Here is a 19,730-nt window from a genome sequence, read left to right as displayed (position 1 = left end):
CAATCCTCTGTGCTGTGGAAATGGTTGGCACTATTAGGTCTCTGCTGCATTATGTGGCTATGTGGCTGAAACTGGTTTTATAGGCCTCATCTTCTAAGAAGATGCCTGTTTCATTATGTACTACTATGCATGCAGGGATGATGTTAGCTTTCAAATATTCCCTTAGAAATTGACTATGTACCTCCATTCTAAAGCCTTTTTTCTTTAGTAAGTAATTCGTCAACTTTAGTATGTGTTTGGGTGGCACTGCCTGCTCCTTTTTGATCAAACAGTGAGGGGCCTCTAATGATATTTGTTAGGCAGAATTATATGTAGTACCCTTTGTGAACACCACATACAATTAAGACTACAAGTGACAGTACAAATTCACCTTTGGTACAAGCCTGTACCAAACAGATAAAGTGGTAGTGATTGCTGAGCAGCCAGACTTATCTGAAGAGTAAGTGAGCAGATATTTACACAAAGGACAGCAATTACTATGATTCAGGCAAACACTGACTCAAGGTTTTCAAGTTAAAGAATATACATTTATTTCCCTCTTCAGTTGTATAACATTACACTATTATAATCAGTCTAAAAATCACACTCTTAATACACCACACCACTTCCCTTAAATTCCAGACAAGTTAAGCTCACAAAATGAAGTGGGAGTAAAATGGCTCTCCAGCAATTTAAAAGGGAGGGAAAGACAAAGTTATTAGAAAGTAAATCAAACCAGCATGTAAGTGCTCAGGTCAGTTGAACAAGATGAACTACAGAGATAGAATCAGGTGGAAAAGGCTTAGAGCCAAAGCCAATGGGTCAAAAGTCTTTTGATCAAGATCACACAGTTCACGGTCGTTCACGGTAAAGTTTGTGGCACGGTTTCCAGATGAGGTTGGATGATAGAAAGGTTAGTGTAAAGAGAAGAGAAGGACAAGCCCTCAGATTGGAGAAAGATTTCAAACACTTTCACCGCGGTTAAACGAAACGAGCAACCGGATTTGCACAGTACCTTAAAACGGAGAGGAAGCTGTAGCTGAGGCAGGCTTTCCTGTTAGTTCCTGCAGGCTCACAGTTCCTGAAGCTGCTGTCAGACTGACAAGAAGTAGGAAGACTGGAGGGTCCTGCGCTACCCAGGGAAGAAACCAGCAGCAGAGCAAAACAACGAATAAAAGGTAAGCTCCTTAAAACCCAAGCAGGGTCCGACCTTCCTGGCTATCCGGCCCACTGTAGCTCTGAACAGCGAATTCGACCAGAGGAGGGGTCCTGGCTTGGAGTTTGGGTGAACTGGTTTGTCCCACCTGCTCAAGGGAGGAAGTTTCCTGGAGGATCTTCTCTGTCATCGGATTCTGGAGATTCGGCCCTGCAGCAGGGTTTCACCGGGCGGTTCAGTCATTGTAGGGGTCCTCTTCTGCCAGCTCCTCGTTGGTTCTTTCGTTCCATTGGCGACTCTGACTTTCCAGTCTCAGAGACCTGCTTTTTATTCAGTTTTCCCCCATTCATACAGCCTGGCTGTCAATCACACAGCAGGGTGGCTGTCCTGGCAAGGACAGTCCCCACAGCCAATCAAACAGGAGTGTGACTTGGGTTACCAAGGGAACCCATGGCAGGGGTCCGAAGATCCCTCCCTCACATCCTGCCTACCTAGACTTTCAGGCACCTTAAGGAGGGCTTCTGTACAGGAGCCAGCTAAAAGACAGCAAACAAAGGAATCATCCCCGGTTTAGCACGCAGAGAAAAACACGAGAAAGACTTTAACAAACAGAACTGGCAAATAAACCCAGCCGGAGCCAAAATAAAATGTATTTGGTCAAGCGGGTTTATGTTCGAGGCTAATATAATAGCCTGAAACAATACCATGGTTATATAAGATAAACGCGTTAGAAAAGTTAGGGTAGTTACCACTGCCACCAGCCAAGTCTTAATGTAAAGGGAGCGAAACAATGCTCCAAGAGACACAGCCAACAAGGGATACGAATTAACCCTTTCCAGTACTCCATGTAAGATGGGGTGTACTGGGTCTGTGGTTAAAAGTGACTAAAGTAAAGTTAATGCAACTTTACCTTTTCTGGGGGACAGTAGTCAGCCCCAGAAAATGGAGTCAGTGGGAAGTCTCAAAGACAACCCTGTGTCACTGCATTGAAGGAGCTGTGTAACACACATGAAAAATATGAGGCCATGGAGTAGGTGAGGCTCCAGTGCTCAAGTTCACAAAAAAAGTGAAAACACACACAGCAATACACATGTAAGGGTAGGAAAAAAGGCTCACGCTCTTACCAGGTGAGAAAAATAAATCCTAGAAATCCAGCAAAGCTGCTGAGGGACTCATTAGGTAAGGGAAATCAGCCATTTATGAGAATTCTTCCTAACAATATTCGAAATGTGTTCCCCACTATAACTCAAGGTGGCACTCTCTGCAATAACCCAAAGTGTGTGTAAGTGATGTAAAAGAAAGGACAAGTGATAGCCGGGTGAGAATAAATTAATTTGTGTACATAGAGCCCTTAATGTGTCTCAGCAACATGTGCAAGGAGACCCTAAACTCAGCATAGGCTGCAAATATACTATAACACATGAGGGTCAGCCACTACTCTGTCTGGGACTGAGGTAACATTAGCTAAATACAACAAGAGTGTCCCGACAGGGAAAAGGGATGGATTAGTTACAGTGGTGTAAGGGGGCCTAAAAAATAGTCGAAATTTCGGCCATCGCAATTATGAGGGCAACATTTTGGGCCAATGCCCTGTTTTTTTCGTTACTGCACTTGCACTGTCAGAATGCCTCAAGACCTAGTAGGATCGTTATTATTTAGTTTTTTCTCCCTTCCTCCCGCTCTCTTGTCTTGATGCACCTTGAAACACTTGTGTATAGGTGCATCATAAATACCAAATGAAATAAATTAAATGCAGACAGTCAGGGAGGGACCATCTGCTGGCACCAGGTAATTTTCGCTCTTGTTCTTACTGTATTTGAAGTTTTGATAATTTCTTGTTTGAAGCTTGGAATCTTCCCTATCTATCACACTAAATATAAGCTAAATTGGCAAGTCCCACCAATATTCTCTTCGGCAGCTGGTCTTCAAATGAACTCCATCATCTATGAAAACAGAACACATAACAGTTTAGTGTCACCAGATTTTAAATGACCCTTTCTTCAAAGACCATTGATATATTGGTGAAATTAGCCTGTCAACCTAATAGGCAGATGGGGTTTTGTAATAGTCAGGAGAACTTCTGAAAAGAGTGTGGTTAGCTCTGTTTTTAAAGTTAATTGTCAAAATGAAAGATGAATTGTTGTTCTATCCCTAGACTTGTTCACAAAATACTGAGTTCTCATGTCTATTCAATGCAATTGTATAGTCTTCAAATCTCTGTGTTTTGAGTTGGACCAAGACCTGTGTTTGAATTGTCAAAACAAAAAATATCATATTTTATGACTTTTCGAGAGAGCACACACATTCCTTCCAAACAGCAGTCTCAGAAAAGTTCATTTCATACTTGCAAAAATGCAAGTTTAAACAAAGGTCACATCTCATTGTGTTGGCTGTAGTGGCTCTTCTATCTGAAATATGGGAATGTGTTTAAACACACGTATCACTCCACAATTATTTTTCTTGAGGGAATCTGTTGCTTTGAGCAATGTCATTACTTGATTTATCCAAATACATTTTCATACTTGAAACATTGAAAGTAGGACGTGCACGTCTTATTTTATATTGTTTTTGCCAGTCCAAGTCCAATTTAGGAGCAATGTTGCATGGCAAATCCAATTACATTTTTAGGGTAAACAGCTCAAGACAGTGGACTCATTTTGGAAGTACCCTTTTATCAAATACATACCACAATATTTGACTGTATCCTGTAGCAAGCTATATAATTCTACAATGTTTTGGGATAGAATCTATATGTAAGGTGTTTCTCCCCTTTAATCTGTAGGAATGAGTGAAGCACAACCTGCAGGAGACCTGAGCATAGGAGTACAACACCTGACTGCACACATGTGCAAAATATGAAAAACCCAGGGGGATAATGTATGGACCTTCATGAGGGCCTAGGTTTGGTCAGCCCAAATGACCGACAGTTGTACTGGTGCCCCTGATTAAATACACAGGCACATTTTTACTTCTATAACAAGCGTGAGCCACTTTCTTTTATGTAATTTAACTCTGTCAACCCAATCCTCAGTACATATGGGCAATATTACACTACTGTGCACCTAGCAGAGCTGCTCTCTGCTAGTACATGAAAGGAACAATACATTACAGTTCTCATTCTGTCACTTTTTGTTAGCATTCTTTACATATTTTCTACCATAATATTGAAATAGGTCCTGGGGTAATCCCTGAGGACAAGTAACTTCACATTTGGTAAATAACAGATTGAATAGGTCAGTGAGGTAATCTTGAGAACAAGTGGATTCATGTTTGGTAAATAAATAATCAAATGGACCCATGGGGATCACTTTGAGAGCAAGTACATTCACATTTGGTAAATAAATAATCAAATGGCCCCGTGGGGATCACCTTGAGCAAAAATACATTCAAAGTTGGTAAATAAATTGGTGCATAAATCAGTGGGGTCACCTGCAAACAAGTGCATTCACATTTGGTACATGAATAATCCAATATATCAGTTGGGTCACCTGAGAACAAGCACTTTCACCTTTGGTAAATAAATAGTCAAATATATCAGTGGGGTTATCGGAGAACAAGCGCATTCACGTTTGGTAAATAAATAATCAAATATATTTGTGGATTCACCTGAGAACAAACACATTCACCTTTGGTAAATAAATAATCAAATATATCTGTGGATTCACCTGAGAACAAACGCATTCACCTTTGGTAAATAAATAATCACATATATCTGTGGATTGACCTGATAGCAAACACATTCACATTTGGTAAATAAACAATCAAATACATCTGTGGATGCACCTGAGAACAAATGCATTTGCATTTGGTAGATAAATAATCAAATACGTACGACTAGGGTCCCCTCACTACTGATAGTGGCAGAACATGCCACTGGGACATACCACACTCAACACACCAAACCACCAATACCCAGTCAGGCCACCAGGCCGTAATGCATCTCTCCCCTGCGCTAGGCGAGGCCCCGCGGATAGACCCTAGCAGGGCTTTTCAGATTCTGCACAGTACTGGCTAAATGTCAAGCTCAGAGCTGGGCACGTCACTGCCTCCTGTGCGGATATAACCAACCCCTCCGGGCCCCACTGGGCCTTTCACACTGTGTTTCTTGAGTCGGCCAAACTCACCTTTTTTCTCGGGCGAGTTCCCTCGTCCCCACACTCCACGGAGCTACTGATGGTGTTAGGCCTCTCAGCGTCCCTGGGACAGGAGAGGAAAAATATTACCTTCTGTCTGGCCCTCCACTGTCCATGTGTTAGCCGTAGCTCCAGCACACGCAGGGGTGGGGGTCCCTGTCTTACTCTTTCCCTACCCTACCTGACTGCTAATACTCAGCGCGAGAACACACTCTGCTCTCTTTTCCACATGAGCTGTGGCAGGCAGGTGTGGCACCTGCCAAGGGTTCCTTCTGAATCACGACCTCCGGCACACTCTCTCGACCCCGGGTGTGGGAGAGAGAAGTACCGGCTCAGACTGGTGGATGGCCTACGGTTGGAGCCTTTCCCTGACATAACAGAAGGCGTGGATGCCCTCTGAGACTGTATGGAGCACCCTTATCTGCTCGTCTTGCCCGGCGTTCTCCCTCAGACTCTCCACTGGGGCTCTTATGCTACCTGGGAACTCTCCACTTGAGTCTGCCAGCAATGGCTCTCGCGCCGGTCCTGAGGTGAAATCACCTCACAGACAGCTCGCTCCCCCTGCTCGTGGAACCTACCATGATTGCTCAGTCACACACTGCGCGCCAAAACCACACAGCAGGGTGAAATCACAACGCGAGAGGTAAATAAACAAACATGCTCTCCAAACCACGTGACACATAGCCCATGCACACACGGAAACCCCCACGACATGCAGGTTTACATATAGTATATGGTATGTGTACTGCAGCAGCTTAACAAATTAATGTTATGCACTGTAGTTTACAACAGTATTCACACGAGACCTGCGATAATCTCAAGTAGAAACTGTATTACATGACTTGAGGACCTACTATACTAAAATATATTGTACAGTACAAGGTAGCGTGCTGCAGAATATTACAGTGTACAATTGTAATTAGTGCAGTAGTAAAGGGTATTTACAGTACAGTATTTGTACAGAAAATAATTCAGTTTCTTAAATATTCATATCAAACTGTAGCCAGGTGTATAGCTCATGCACAATACACTCCTCTCAGGAATGGTTTAATGACGTGCAATTCTAATTCATGGATGAAGGGTTGTGGGTCCTTCTCAGCCCTTTTTCCTTCCACAGTCCATAAAGTGAGTACTGCAAGTGGCTAATATTGACATCAATCACTTTAGCGCTCAGAAGCAGATCTGCATGAAGAACAATAAAAATCACGAGATTATTAATAAATTAACTGAAAGTCATATTTTTGGAATAATTTCTCTTCTACCATCCTATTCAAAAACAGAACACTATTCTATGAAAGGCCCTGGAACTGAGGGGCCGATTCATGGAACAAACGTGCGCCGAAAATCCATGCGCAAGCAGGCGCAAGGGAGCGCAAGCGTGAGAAACGCAGCGCACGCGTGCGATTCAAGGAAGACGCTGCGCGTGTTTCCCGCTGTCCGTGCGCCCAATCCAGCCATGGCGCACGCAGGCATACACGGCGTGCGCTACGCGCACAGCAAAAGCGCACATAGCGCGGCGCACACAACCAAAGTGGGCAGAACAGTGGGTGTAAAACGCGGAATGGGGAACAACGCGTGAAAAAGAAGGCGTAACTGGGGAAGTACTGTAGGGTACTACACGGAACGCCCACACGCACGCGAACAACCCGTATTCATGGATCCGAATACAGAAAACCCGCGCACGGCAAAAGACGCGCACAGGCGTCAACGCGTCCGCCACACGAAGGCAGGCGGAAGCGTCCCCACGCACAGTACAAAAGTGCGCGCAAACAACAAACACGTATATACAGCTACGATGAATGCCCCATTTGTCGCAGCACTGATCGTGGGACACCGCAGGAGGAGGAGAATAGCCAGGGCACGCATTTTCGCACCAGGGACAAGCCTTTTTGGGATGCCTGAAGACCAGGTCTATGGCAGGTATAGGTTTCCACCCCATATCATCCTAGACCTGGTCAGGGAGTGGGAAGATGACCTTACATCCCCCACCCTTTGCTCCCAAGCATTGATCCCCTTGGAGAAGCTGCTCAATGTCCTGCATTTTTTGGCCACTGGGACGGTTCAGCGGACTACTGCCATAGTGGGGGGGTCTCACAGGCCACGCAGTCACGCTGCCTACACCAGGTACTGGCAATCATGACAGCGCGCCCCTCAGTCCGCAGGCACATATACATGCCCAGAACACCCGCAGAAAGGCAGGCCGTTGTCCTGGATTTTTTCAGGGTGGCACACTTCCCCAAAGTGCTCGGTGCCATAGATTGCACCCATGTGGCCCTACGTCCACCTAGGGCCACTGAGCACATCTACCGAAACCGCAAGCACTGGCATTCCATCAATGTACAGGTAGTATGCGATGCAAAGGGAATCATCACCTCTGTCTATGCAAACTACCCTGGCTCCACCCATGACAGTTTCATATACAGAATGTCCGCCCTGAGCCGGGCCCTGGAAGCTGGGCAGCATGGCGACACATGGCTCCTAGGTGAGTACAAATGCCCTTGCACATGCATGCAAGTCACACACAGACAAATACCCAAACCCTAATAATCTCAACTATTATCACCTCCCCAGGGGACAGTGCCTACCCTCTGAGCAACCACATGATGACGCCAATCCGGAACCCCACCACACCACCCCAGGTAAGATACAACGCCACCCATAATGCAACCAGGGCCATAGTGGAGCGCATATTCGGAGTGCTCAAGTCACGTTTCCGCTCCCTTGACCGCTCTGGCGGGCAACTACTCTATGCACCACCAGTAGTGTGCAGGATCATTGTGGCAACATGTGTCTTGCACAATGTTGCAACACGGCAGGGCGTCCCGGTGGACATGGTGGTGCCCCCACATCCCCAACCACAGGAACAGGCGCTGCCCATGGGAGGGGACAGGGCACGTGGCGAGGAAGCCCGGACCCAGCTTGTGGCCACATTTTTCACCTAAACTCCCACCCCTGCGGAGTGCACACAGGCCTGGCACATACCAGGTGACAATCGATGATGACAAAGAGACAGTCAACTGTCACAACCCTACCACCCTGAGATAGTTGCCATGGGAGTGCCACATCGTCTGCATCCCTAGCTACTTAAACACAAGCTATCCTGTGTGACCAAAAGGCACACATATGACATATGACATGATATGGCCTATACACAAGTATTTCAAGGTGCGATGAGGCAGGGAGGGGGGAACAAGGGAAGACAGACAACGGTACTACTAGGCCAGGTGTCATTTAGATTGTGCAAGTGCAGGGGTAGGGGGAAGGGAAAAGTGCAAGGGGAAGGGGAGGGGGGGGGGAGTCCAGTACAGGGGAAGTAGACCAAAAAACAATTACATAGGTCGGCTGGTGGCAACTGCAAAGGTAAGTGCAGACAAGTGCTGGGAAGGGGGGGCTGTAGGGATAGAGATACAGTGCCGCAGTGCAGGGGTTGCCATGGAGGCAGTGCAAGTGGAGAGTGGCTGGGCCAGGGACCGAGGTCGGTGAGAGTGGCCCAGTTGCAGCTCCAGTGCAGTTCCAGTGAAGAATTCCGCAAGGGAGAGGCAGAGAGAAAGCAGAAGCAAAGAGGAAGGTCTTGAGGTGCTTCCCGAACCGGAGATGGTTCCCCTCAAGTTCAAGTGAGGCAGGAAGGCTGTTCCAGAGGGAGGGCCCTGCCGCAGAGAGAGATCTACCCCCAGCTAGTTGCTCTTAGAAGCGGATGACCCTGACATGCAAGGTGTGCATCACACACACCTGCAAAACAGGCCATGGCCCTCACTGTCATGTCACTCAAACCCTCCCAAACCACAACATGGCATGGCAAGCAATACCCATACACCAACACAGTAACGATAAGGTACACATTGCCATGTCCAAAATCTACAGTGGCATCAGACAATGATGCGTGACCTGGAATCAGATGAAATGACAGACCAACAACCTCCCACCCAAAATAAGTCATTTCCAAATGCATTACAAGAGTTGTAGACGTAACCTAACAATGAATGCTTGTCTACATGCACATTGTGCATTGCAAAATCAACACTTCAGCTTCTGTGTGCTGTGTCCTACTCCTGCAACACACTGCTCAGCGCACAGCACAGTGAACAGCCATTGTGTGTGATGCACACCCTGAGCATCACATCTAAGTGACAGACCACATCAAAAAGCAAATTAGGCATGTACAGGATCCATAATTGGTCACAGAACATGTGCTGCAGGGACACAGTGGCCACCAGAAGGCAAACAGTGTACACGTGGATATGCAAGGGTGGGAGTACATGTAGTGCATCAGAGTGCAAGTGTGTGGTTCTGCAAGGACATGCGCTCCACATATGCATGTGCACTCAAGTGACCATCAGTGTTCTCTACACATCACATGTGAACATTCACCATGTGTACACACCAGCATGTCAAACCACAACTATCCCCTCGCACCTGAAAGGTAAACACAACACATGAACAGGCATTGATCAGCAGAACACAACATGTACATAGGATACCACCATTACAATGTCAGAGTTCCCATCACACTGCAGGGCAAGGCAACTATCAACAACAACCCCCCCTCCCTCACAAATGACCATGACCCACTGAACAACTGCACCTGGGTCATGGAGCCTTCAAACCTCAATTCCACCTGGCCACAGGATCACCTTTACCCTTCGTCACCATCTCCCACCTTGTGTGTAAAAAGGTGCCTGCACCCTCATAATCCACACTCATTTCCAAAATCACAAAATCCAAGCCAGAAAAACGAACCAGAACACCCTCCAGTAGATGACTTGACGTAGCAGTAACTCACAAAGGCCAAGTACTACCACAATGATGCAACAACCAAGGTAGCACAGTAAAACAATGTCACAACAGGATGTTAACCATGTGTGGTACATGACATAGGATGATGCACCATGAACGGATGTGTACTGTCACAGGTCCTGTGTACAGGCGCGGGAGTGTCACGAAACAACCACCCCCACCGTGTCCCGGGTGCCTGCAAGGTCAAACTCACACAGGCCCCTGAGACCCGGGTGGGAAAGGAGGTTCAGAGATATGCAGTCGGGACAGGTGTTGACACACTGGATGACTGGAATGAGTGGCAGGAGAGGGGAGGAGGAATGACACATGAAACTAGGGAATGCACGAAAATGTACTACCTGCATGAACACATACACAATCCAATCAAACTTGGACATCATTGTCATGGCCTTCTGTAGTCCAGGCTTAGGAGTGGTACGAACCAACCACCCCCTCTAGGGTTTTGGCGCCTGCAAGTTCGGGGCTTACACAGGCATCCGCAACCCCAGCGGGAAAAGAGGGTTAGGGAACGTTGCTTGGATAGGTACGGGAAGCAGGAACACCGGGTAGAGGCTACAGGGTTCAAAATTGCATAGGATTCCGGGTGATTAGGGGGAAAAAACATACCAAATTGAACCACACATACATCCATGCATTAGTACACTCCCCAGCAAGCCTATGCAGAGCAGTTTGAAAGAAAAACAACAAGACACTTAGCTCTGGTTTTGAGTGCTGGCCTCCTGCCTGCGCACTCTCAGGTCCGGTTACAGGAGCACTGCAATGCTGCAAAGAGAGCCACAGTCAATAACCTGTACGTGCCAATTACACAAAAACACAACACCAAACATGCCCCATAGCAACAAACTACTCTCCAAACAGACAATCTGGTGTAGTTGCTTCATACCCATATATAACATTACCCCTGTGACGGGTCATACACAGTCAATGCAGTAAGTCAGCCGCCGGTGGGTGCGTGGCAAATGGAACACCAATGTGTCACAATTCACACAACATGCAATGTTCCCTGGGTAAGCAGACAGACCCATATAGCAAGCCATGACTTTTGAGCAAGTTGCGTACCACCATGACCGAAACAAAGTTGGCAGTGCATTTATCATAAAGTACATGGAAATGATATGCACTCCGCCCGAGTATGTCCCTTGCTGTATGTCCCTGTGAGCTGCCCCTTTCCATGTCTCAGAAGGCTACATGGTTGATACAAGTGCCTCAATGGACCTTGGTGTACCGGAGGGTATGTGCCACTGCCCCTGCACGTGTCACAGACAACCTTACTATCAACAGCCATCAGTCCACCAACACATGTGAGCTGCATTGTGTGCTTCAACACCAATATTTGTCTAAGCTCACTCTCAGTGCTGTGACTAAGCCTGCATGTGCAACTCGCCTGGTGCAAGCTTTGCTGTGTTGTGGCCCCCCTGTGCTGCTCACCTTGCCTGGAGTTCCTTGGAACACGTCAGCAGTTCTAGGATGTAGGTCTGCAATCCCTGTGCCTCTGCTTGTGCACACATGTGCATGTGGGCACCAACAAACGTGTCCAGAATTCCGTCATCCAATGGGCCATGTCTGCTGGCAAAGGTGCTCAGGAGGCTCATCCCCCTGCCAAATGGGCATGAAACACATGATTAATGCTTCAAAGTAGTCTGTGTGTGTCTCATCAGGCATCTCATTACTTGACCATGTCAGAGAGTCACATCATAAATCACACCATCAGTCCATCTTTCACATCCAAAGTGTGGAACACTATCTACAGCATGAATTGCAACAAGCATGTGTACAGTAAAGATAAGAAACATACTACACAATGCATAGCAATTAATGTACACATTAATCATGACACACCCCATCTAGCAAAAGCTGAAAAGTGGACAATAACACCAAAATCATCCCCACTAGGGGTGTAAACACAAGTCACACAGCACCAGACATGCCACAGATATGACAGTCCAAAGCCCTTGTGTAAAAGTCTGTGACATCGAACCATCCTTGCGAGCCCATGGATAAGGGAGGCAGGAGTGGCATATGTGAGTCAAGGACCCCAAGCAGCAAACACATACACAAGATAAGCCTGAAGGGCCCAGCTGGAACAGACAGTGGATGCCTTCAAAAGCCACAAAGCACCGCACCGTCACATGAAAGCACAATAGACAAGCAATTTTAAACTAAATCAACTATTAACTAATTACACTAACAATGGAAAACCTACATTACCTAATTAAACTAACTATCAAACAGAAACTTAACTAACTAAACTAAAAGAAAAATCAAAAATGGCCACATACGACCCGGGGGGGAGGGGAGGCACCCAGGAGGGGGGAGGTACAGGGTGCTGCTCAACATCCACATGCGATGATGCTGAGCCAAAAAAAAAAAACCTCCATGGGCTCAACGCCTGCACAGCCCGACCTATGTGGGAGATAGATGGTCGTCCGAGTCTGGCTCATCCTGGAAAGGAGGACGTGGCACAGTAGCCTGGCCACGCCTAGCCGCAGCTTGCCCCTCGTCGGCAGCAAGTCTGCCGGACGGGTGAGCCTGGTTCTGTGTGGCGATGTGACGTAGGTCTGCATGGAGAACCTCACGTGATACACGTGCTTCCTCTTGCAAGGTAGCACGTGTAACACAGAGTTCCTCCTGCAAGGCCTGGCTGGACAACCGCTGCACCTCCCGGCAAGCCTGTAGCTCATCCGAGATGGTACGCTCAAGCTGTGCAAACCTCTCCTCTGCCTGCTGCCTCTGGGACATCATAAGGACACCCAGAGTGGATCTGAGGGAAGCATAATCCTCCCTCAGGGCATCCATGTGCGCCTCTGCGTGAGCAGTAATTGCTTGACGCAGAGACGACATTTCAGCCTGGCGTGCCCTGTCTGAGGCCGCCATGCCCAGCCTGAGCGAGCGGGCCGTGGACCGTGCCGCCTGCTGCTGGAGAAGCACCTGCCTAGCAGGGGGGAGCACAGATCGGGCCACACGCTCCATGCTCTCAGCGATGTTCTCCATTGCTGCCCCCTGCCGTTCTGAATTGGCAGTTATGTCTTGCTCCCACTCAGTATACTGCGGTTGCGCGCGGCGACCGCGTTGCCGGGCTTGACCCCTGCGGGACCCAAGGACCGGGGGGTCCTCGCTGTGTTGGCACCGCCCGCGGCTGCACGACTACATGCCCCCGTCGACGTGATGTCCCAGGCACATCAGTGACTGGTGTAGAGGGTGACCCTGCGTCCCGATCCACCATGGGCGGAGGAACCAAGACTGTCTGATCCCTCAGTGCAGGGGTCGCAGACAGAGGAGTGTCCACATCAGAATCACTCACCCCTGACACATGGACTTGATGCTCATCCAACTCAAAATGGACGTCAGAGACGTCATCAAGGCTGGACTCATAGGCAGCCAGAGACAAGATGGACTGCAGCACTTGGGGGTTTTCGTGGCCTACCACCCCACGACCCCCACTACTGCCGGGCTGATGTGGTGGTAACAACCCTGTGTCTGGCATGACAACACCATCCTCCGCCTCCATTGCGTCATCACCTGAAAAATATAGAGAAAAAAGGTCACTACACATGTCAGAAGCACACAACACACACACACACCGACAGCAAACGCATCCGGCAGACATGTGACACACAACATATAACCTGGCATCCATGCTGGGTCAACTTTGAATAGCTTCTGTGATCAGACCTGTTGAAAGGTGGCAGTTTCCATGGAAGTGGGTCTATGCAGTGCAGAAAATGTGTACGCCACTCACTACCTACATGTACAAGGACTCCATGGTGTGTGCCAGGAAATGTGAAGGCAGTGCAATGTCAAATTCAGACATCACGTGCATTGTGCATTCAATGTGTACCATATCTAGAAGCCAAGCACCCCTCCACCCCAGTACCAAAGCAGGGATGCCTAGCATGGTATCAAAAGGCTGACCATACACCTGTGTATTGACAGGCAGTGTTGACTGGCATCAACAGCTTAATGTGATTCAAGTGACAACACTGCAAATGATGCTGGGACAGTAAGCAGGACACATGATGAAAACTCTGGATTCCGCCCATGTGTGACGAAGACACAACAACAGTTGGACAGAGTCATTGGCCATTGAACAGGCTGAGGCCTGTGAGCCACACAGATTGTCAGACCCTAAACATGTGTGCAACGCAGGACTGAGCCACAGTTGACATGGGAAGGCTGATGAGATGCCAGGCAATGAATATAACCAAGGACTTGTATTACAGTGATCATCCAGTCAAGGACACATAGGGGCATGCGTGCAATGCACATGGAGCGTGAATGGGCACTCATGTCCCTGCGGGACATCTGACCTATGCACAGTACAAGTGAGATACCCTGCATCGAGTACTAAGGCTGTACCACACGGCATATGTCTGGCAGATTCTACGCTGGAAGTTAGCATCTACACAGGACACATGAACAAGAAAGTACACATTGGCAAGATTGAAGCAGAGCAGTGCAAAGGTGGAACTGAGGTGCAGAGTGGCGGAGGAGGGGCAAGGGAGCATGCCTACATGGAGTCCCCCCATGCAGGCAGAGGAGACATGCATGACGGAAGCATTGCATTACTTACACATCAGAACCATGTACACGTCACATGTAGCGGCAATCATGCACAACACATCCCACAAGTGAAACACACACGTCCTCAACAAACACGCATCAACACTCACTGGACTGCGCATCAAAGTCCAGCATCTCTCCCACTCCTTCGACCAATTCAGGTGGTATGAACTCCACAACGAGAGCCTCATGCGGAGTGAGCTCTTCCACCTCTGGTGCAGGCCCACCGCCAGTCACCAGAGTCAAGTTGTAATTAGAGGCACGCTTAGCCTTAGTGCTGCGTTTGATGTCATTCCAACGCTTTTTGCACTCTTGCGCCGTGCGCACCTCATGGCTGAATGAACTGACATGTTCCACAACATTCTTCCAGTGGGTGTCACGTTGGGCAGCCGTAGTCTGACTATTGGCACCCACTAGCATGTCACGGCTTTGGCCCCGCACGTAGTCCACGAGGAAGTCCAGTTCCTACTTACAGAAAGGCTTCTTCCTCGACGTGCAGGAGGTCGTGGCTGTGTGAGGGATCCCAGCCTGTGCTGCAGGTGCAACCTTCCTCCTCTTGGACTGTGGCGCAGACCCTGGCTGGCTAATGCCGCCCTGACCAGTATGGCCAGTGGGTTCGGTGGATTGAGCCAAGGGAGTGGCAGGTGGAGGGATGCCTGACTTGTGTCAGTGGCAGCTGAGTGCCCACTAATGGACCCTGCGCAGCAACATCAGCTGTGGCAGGGTCATTGACCGCAACAGTCCTGGTTGGCAGACTCACAACCGGGGTGCTGTTGGGTGCATCTGCTACTGCACTTGCCAAAAACCGGCTGTTCGGGGCAGCAGGTGACGTGACTGCCCCAGGGACACGTGTCTTGGTCTGAGCAGCCCGGCCTGCCCCTATGGTTTCCCCCCTGGCCTGTTGGAGATCTACCAAGGGCTCTTCAAGTGCCAACGCAGCCTGCGCTGGCAGACCCCGAACCTGGGTGGCGCTGTCCACAGCTGCACCTGCAGTATCACTACCCTTGGGCCCGTGGCAGTCGATGGAATGGACTGCCGAGTCAAATGGGTGCCAGTGCCAGATGCAGGAGCTGCATCCGCCGGAACCACAGGGGGTGGTGGCATGACTGCACCGACACATGGCACAACATTGTGCTCAAGTGGCGCACCCCTGCCTCTTCCCCCTCTGTGGCCGCCCTGGACACCCTGGAGTCCCCCTACTCCCTGGTCACCACGGCCACGTCCCCGACCACACCCGCCACGAGGAGGACGCCCAGCTGAGGCGCCCCTCACCTTTGGTGGCCTCCCAACCATGGCACAGATGTAGTAGTGCTGGCACAGATGGAGTGGTGCCAATTGGAGGTGTACACCACAATTGACCTGGGCAATTGGGGTGAAGGGGGTGGGAAGCAAGATGTTAACAGCCCCCCTGCACCTGTAAGGCTGTATGTGACCCCGGTGATGTGGTGACGGGTCACGCAACGCTCAGGCACCCCAAAACTGCAGTAAAACCGTGCACGCAACCCTGCAGCCTACGTGCGTGGATTCAACCTCCCGCAGTACGCGGTGGCACCCAGTAACACAAATAACGCGTACGCCTGGGACACGCAGGCTACTATGACATCGAAAATGGGTGCGATACACAGGGGCACCCGCAGTGGGAAAAAGAGCGTGTGCGACTCACCGTCTGACTAGCGCGATGCAGAAAAACACACGTAGCCAATACCCCCGCCAAAAGAAGAGATACGTCCTTGATAGCTGTGAAGTTGTGAGGGCGCGCGAAACAACAGGAAGCAGCAACACACATCGGTCTCCACGAAAGGCACGTACAGTGAACTGCTGGGCCCGCTCACCTTTAACCCGTGCTGAGGGAAAAGCACACGCGCGTCACGTCACTTACGCGCATGGGCCCTTTCCTCGTATTACACGCGGACGTGCAGTTTTTCACGCGTGCTGAAATGCCCATGCACGCCTGTGCGCGTCACGTCACAGGGGCGCTTGCGCTTCAGGGGCCTTCTGTCCAATGAAATTGCGTATGCGTGCAGACACGCTTACGAGCTAAGGGCCTTTCCTCAAATTACACGCTGACGTGCCGAATTTTCACGTGCCAAATCACTCCGTATCAAGCTGGCCACGTGTAAGCACACGGAAGACCACGCTCCTGCCCAGAAGGCCGAACTACTGCCCCCCAGAGCCCAGAGCACGCTCCCACCTGCCATCTGCTGCTGCCTGACTGCCTGCTGCCCACGTGCCCTGCCATTTGCTGCCTGCACATCACCCAGGGGTGCTGTTACTGTGACCACCCCTGCTGGAACCGAAGACTCCCGACTGGGATTCCATCGCTCCACAGCCCAGCCCCAGGACCCAGTTGCCCACCCACCCTGCCTCTGGGGTTGTCATGTCGGGCACTACAACATCTGGCACCACTGACAACCCCCAGCCAGAGAGGCAGAGGGGCACCAGCTTCAGTGCCACCGAAGTTGGTGTCCTGGTGGAGCAAGTCCTGGGGCAGTATGATGCCCTCTTCGGAAGTTCCCGCGCCGACAAAAAAGGACGGACTCGGATCTGGACTGACATCATGACTGCCATCAACGCGGAGGGGGTGGCAGTCCGCGACTTCCAACATGTCAAGAAGCGCTGGGAGGACTTCAGGTCCAGGACCCTGAACAAGGCCCGGCGCCTCTTGAAGGCAGCGGATGCCAAGGGGCGCTGGGGCCACTTGTCGGAAGATCAGATGAGGTTCCTGGAACGCATATCCCTAGCGATCCACGTCCAGGTCCTTGAGAGGCAGACCCGTCTGGAGTCGAGCGGTAAGTGTACATGCATCCTGATTGTGAGCTGTGCGTGTGGTGATGTTTCAGTAGTGTGCAGGTTGCACATCTGTTTGTATGGGGTCGAGTATGGGTGGGGGTGTACAGGGCCGTGGGGCTAACACATGCGAGGGCTGTAATGTGTGAGACATGGATGGTGCTTGTGTGTGTAGGCTTGCATGCTAAATGCAGTTGTGTGGGCACACATGTTTGGATGAATGTGTATGTATGTAGACATGTCCGTGATTTCACGCATGTATGTTGTTTTCAGCTGCATGTATCAGCACTGTGTACATGTGCATTTGTGTGTATTTGACAAGGGTGCAACAGTGATGCAACATGGATGCATGTGACAGCCGGATGTTGAAGCCTTATTGGCAGATGTGACATGGATGCCCATCTGAACACTGCGACACTTGGCAGAGGTGTACACATGCATGCAAGTGTGGTGGTGTGTGTACATGTGTGGTGCACTTCCTGTGTTGCATGTGATGTCTGGCTCAGCTTTGCCTGCTCATGCTGTTGTATGGGTATGGATAGTGCTGGCAGTTGCGATATGGCTGTGGTATGGCTCATGTGTGCAAGTTGAAATGACATGTGTGTTGGGGATTGTGATGGCATGTCTGAGGTTTGCCAATGCCACTCATGTACAACTGTCATGTGTGTATGTGTCCATTGTACAGTGCCCTGATGCCTGTGTTTTATTTCTCCCTGTCTGCAGCGTCAACTGATGAAGAGGGCGGAGAAGGTGCTGTGGAGCACAGCGGCGGGGATCCCACCGCCAGCTGGAGACGCAAGGCCCGGCTCCCCTCCCATGTTGTCATCTCGTCGGGGAGTGAGGAGTCCGGTGCCGCGTCCCAGGCCGCAGCTGCCGGGGGGAGGTCCAAGATGCGGAGGTTGGAGTTGGACTCCTCGGCAGCAGAAGGGGCAGCTGGGACCCCACAGGGCCCAACGGGGGAAGATGGCACGGAGTCATCCAGGTTGGTGGGGGGTTTGGTGGAGGAGGAGGCCATGCAAGCAACAGAGACGGGGTCTGGAGGTGGGGATCCCACTGGTGCTAGTGGTGCAGTGCAGGACCAGGGACAGGAGGCAGCACAGGCCGCCGCTGAGGTGCCTGTGTGCAATCCTGTCCCTGATCCTGTCCCTGCATCATCTTGCACCAGCAGGGATGCCTACATCCAGACCCGTTTTCAGGCAGGGGATGAGCAAACGACAACTGGCCTTCCTCTGCCTGCGGACGTGGCTATCCGGGTCCGGGTTGAGCCTGTCCTGACTGGTGTGGCGTTGCGTCAACGGGCCATGCGAGGTGACCTGCAGTCTTTTCATGAGGAGACTGCACGTCATCTCGAATGGCTCGTTGACCCCGTCAGCCTGCTGGGACAGGTACCCAGGCCGGATTCCTACGTTTGATGGGGCTTGCTACGACCCTCTCCTCAACTGAACCCCCTACACGCCAGTCGTCCTCCGTGCCATCTTCCCACCCATCAGTCACCTGGGTGCCCTGTGGAGCTGCCTCTGACGGTGCGGCCAGGCTGGTGGAGGAGGCATCCCTGCCACAGTCGGGAGTCGGACGTCCAGCAGGGGTGGCCACATCAACGACTGCACCCCAGCCGGCGGAGGATGTGCAGGCAGCAGGAGGCAGTGCACGGGCAGAGGCACAGCAGCAGCAGCAACGTGGTGGGAGCCATGAAGTCTCGGGGACTTCAACATCGGAGGGGCAGGCATCGGCCGGAGGGCAGGAGGACCCAGGACAGAGAGTGTCTTCCGTGTGGCAGCGGTTGGGCCACGCCATAGATGCGGAGCGGCAGCGGGCGGAAGAGGCACGGCTCACAATGGTCAGAGCGGAGAACTCCATGCGGAGGGCCCTGAGGCGGGCCGAGTGCCTCGAGGCAATCCGCAGGGGGTTGGAGATGGACACGTCGACGGCCCTGCGGACCCTCGGGGCCATGGAGGAGGACCGCCTCCGGGACATTGAGCAGGAGTTCGATGATGCCCTGGCCCGGGACATCCAAAAGTGAGCCGTCATACTAGCCCGCTGCCCTTGTACATAGTTATGTAGGTAGTGTCAGGTTTCCTTTGTTTTTTTATTTATTTTGGACCTTTTGGACATTGGCCACATTTTTCTATTTAGTTTATTTTATTAGTTAGTGTAGTTAGATAGGTTTCATTTCTTTTGTTGGGATAATGGACCCTGGCTTGTTCGTCTGTACATAGTTCACTGTTGGATTTTATTTTTCTTTCACAATTTACCCATGGAGCAATGGCTTTCAATTATTATTTCCCATTGGATTTTCTTTTGTGGACAGTGACTTTGGACAC

The sequence above is a fragment of the Ambystoma mexicanum genome, chromosome 10 (genome assembly GCF_040938575.1).
Source record: "Ambystoma mexicanum isolate Mex_15411 chromosome 10, UKY_AmexF1_1, whole genome shotgun sequence".
Taxonomy (NCBI): Eukaryota; Metazoa; Chordata; class Amphibia; order Caudata; family Ambystomatidae; genus Ambystoma; species Ambystoma mexicanum.
The sequence above is the reverse complement of the archived record's forward strand: the minus strand, read 5'-3'. Positions refer to the sequence as shown.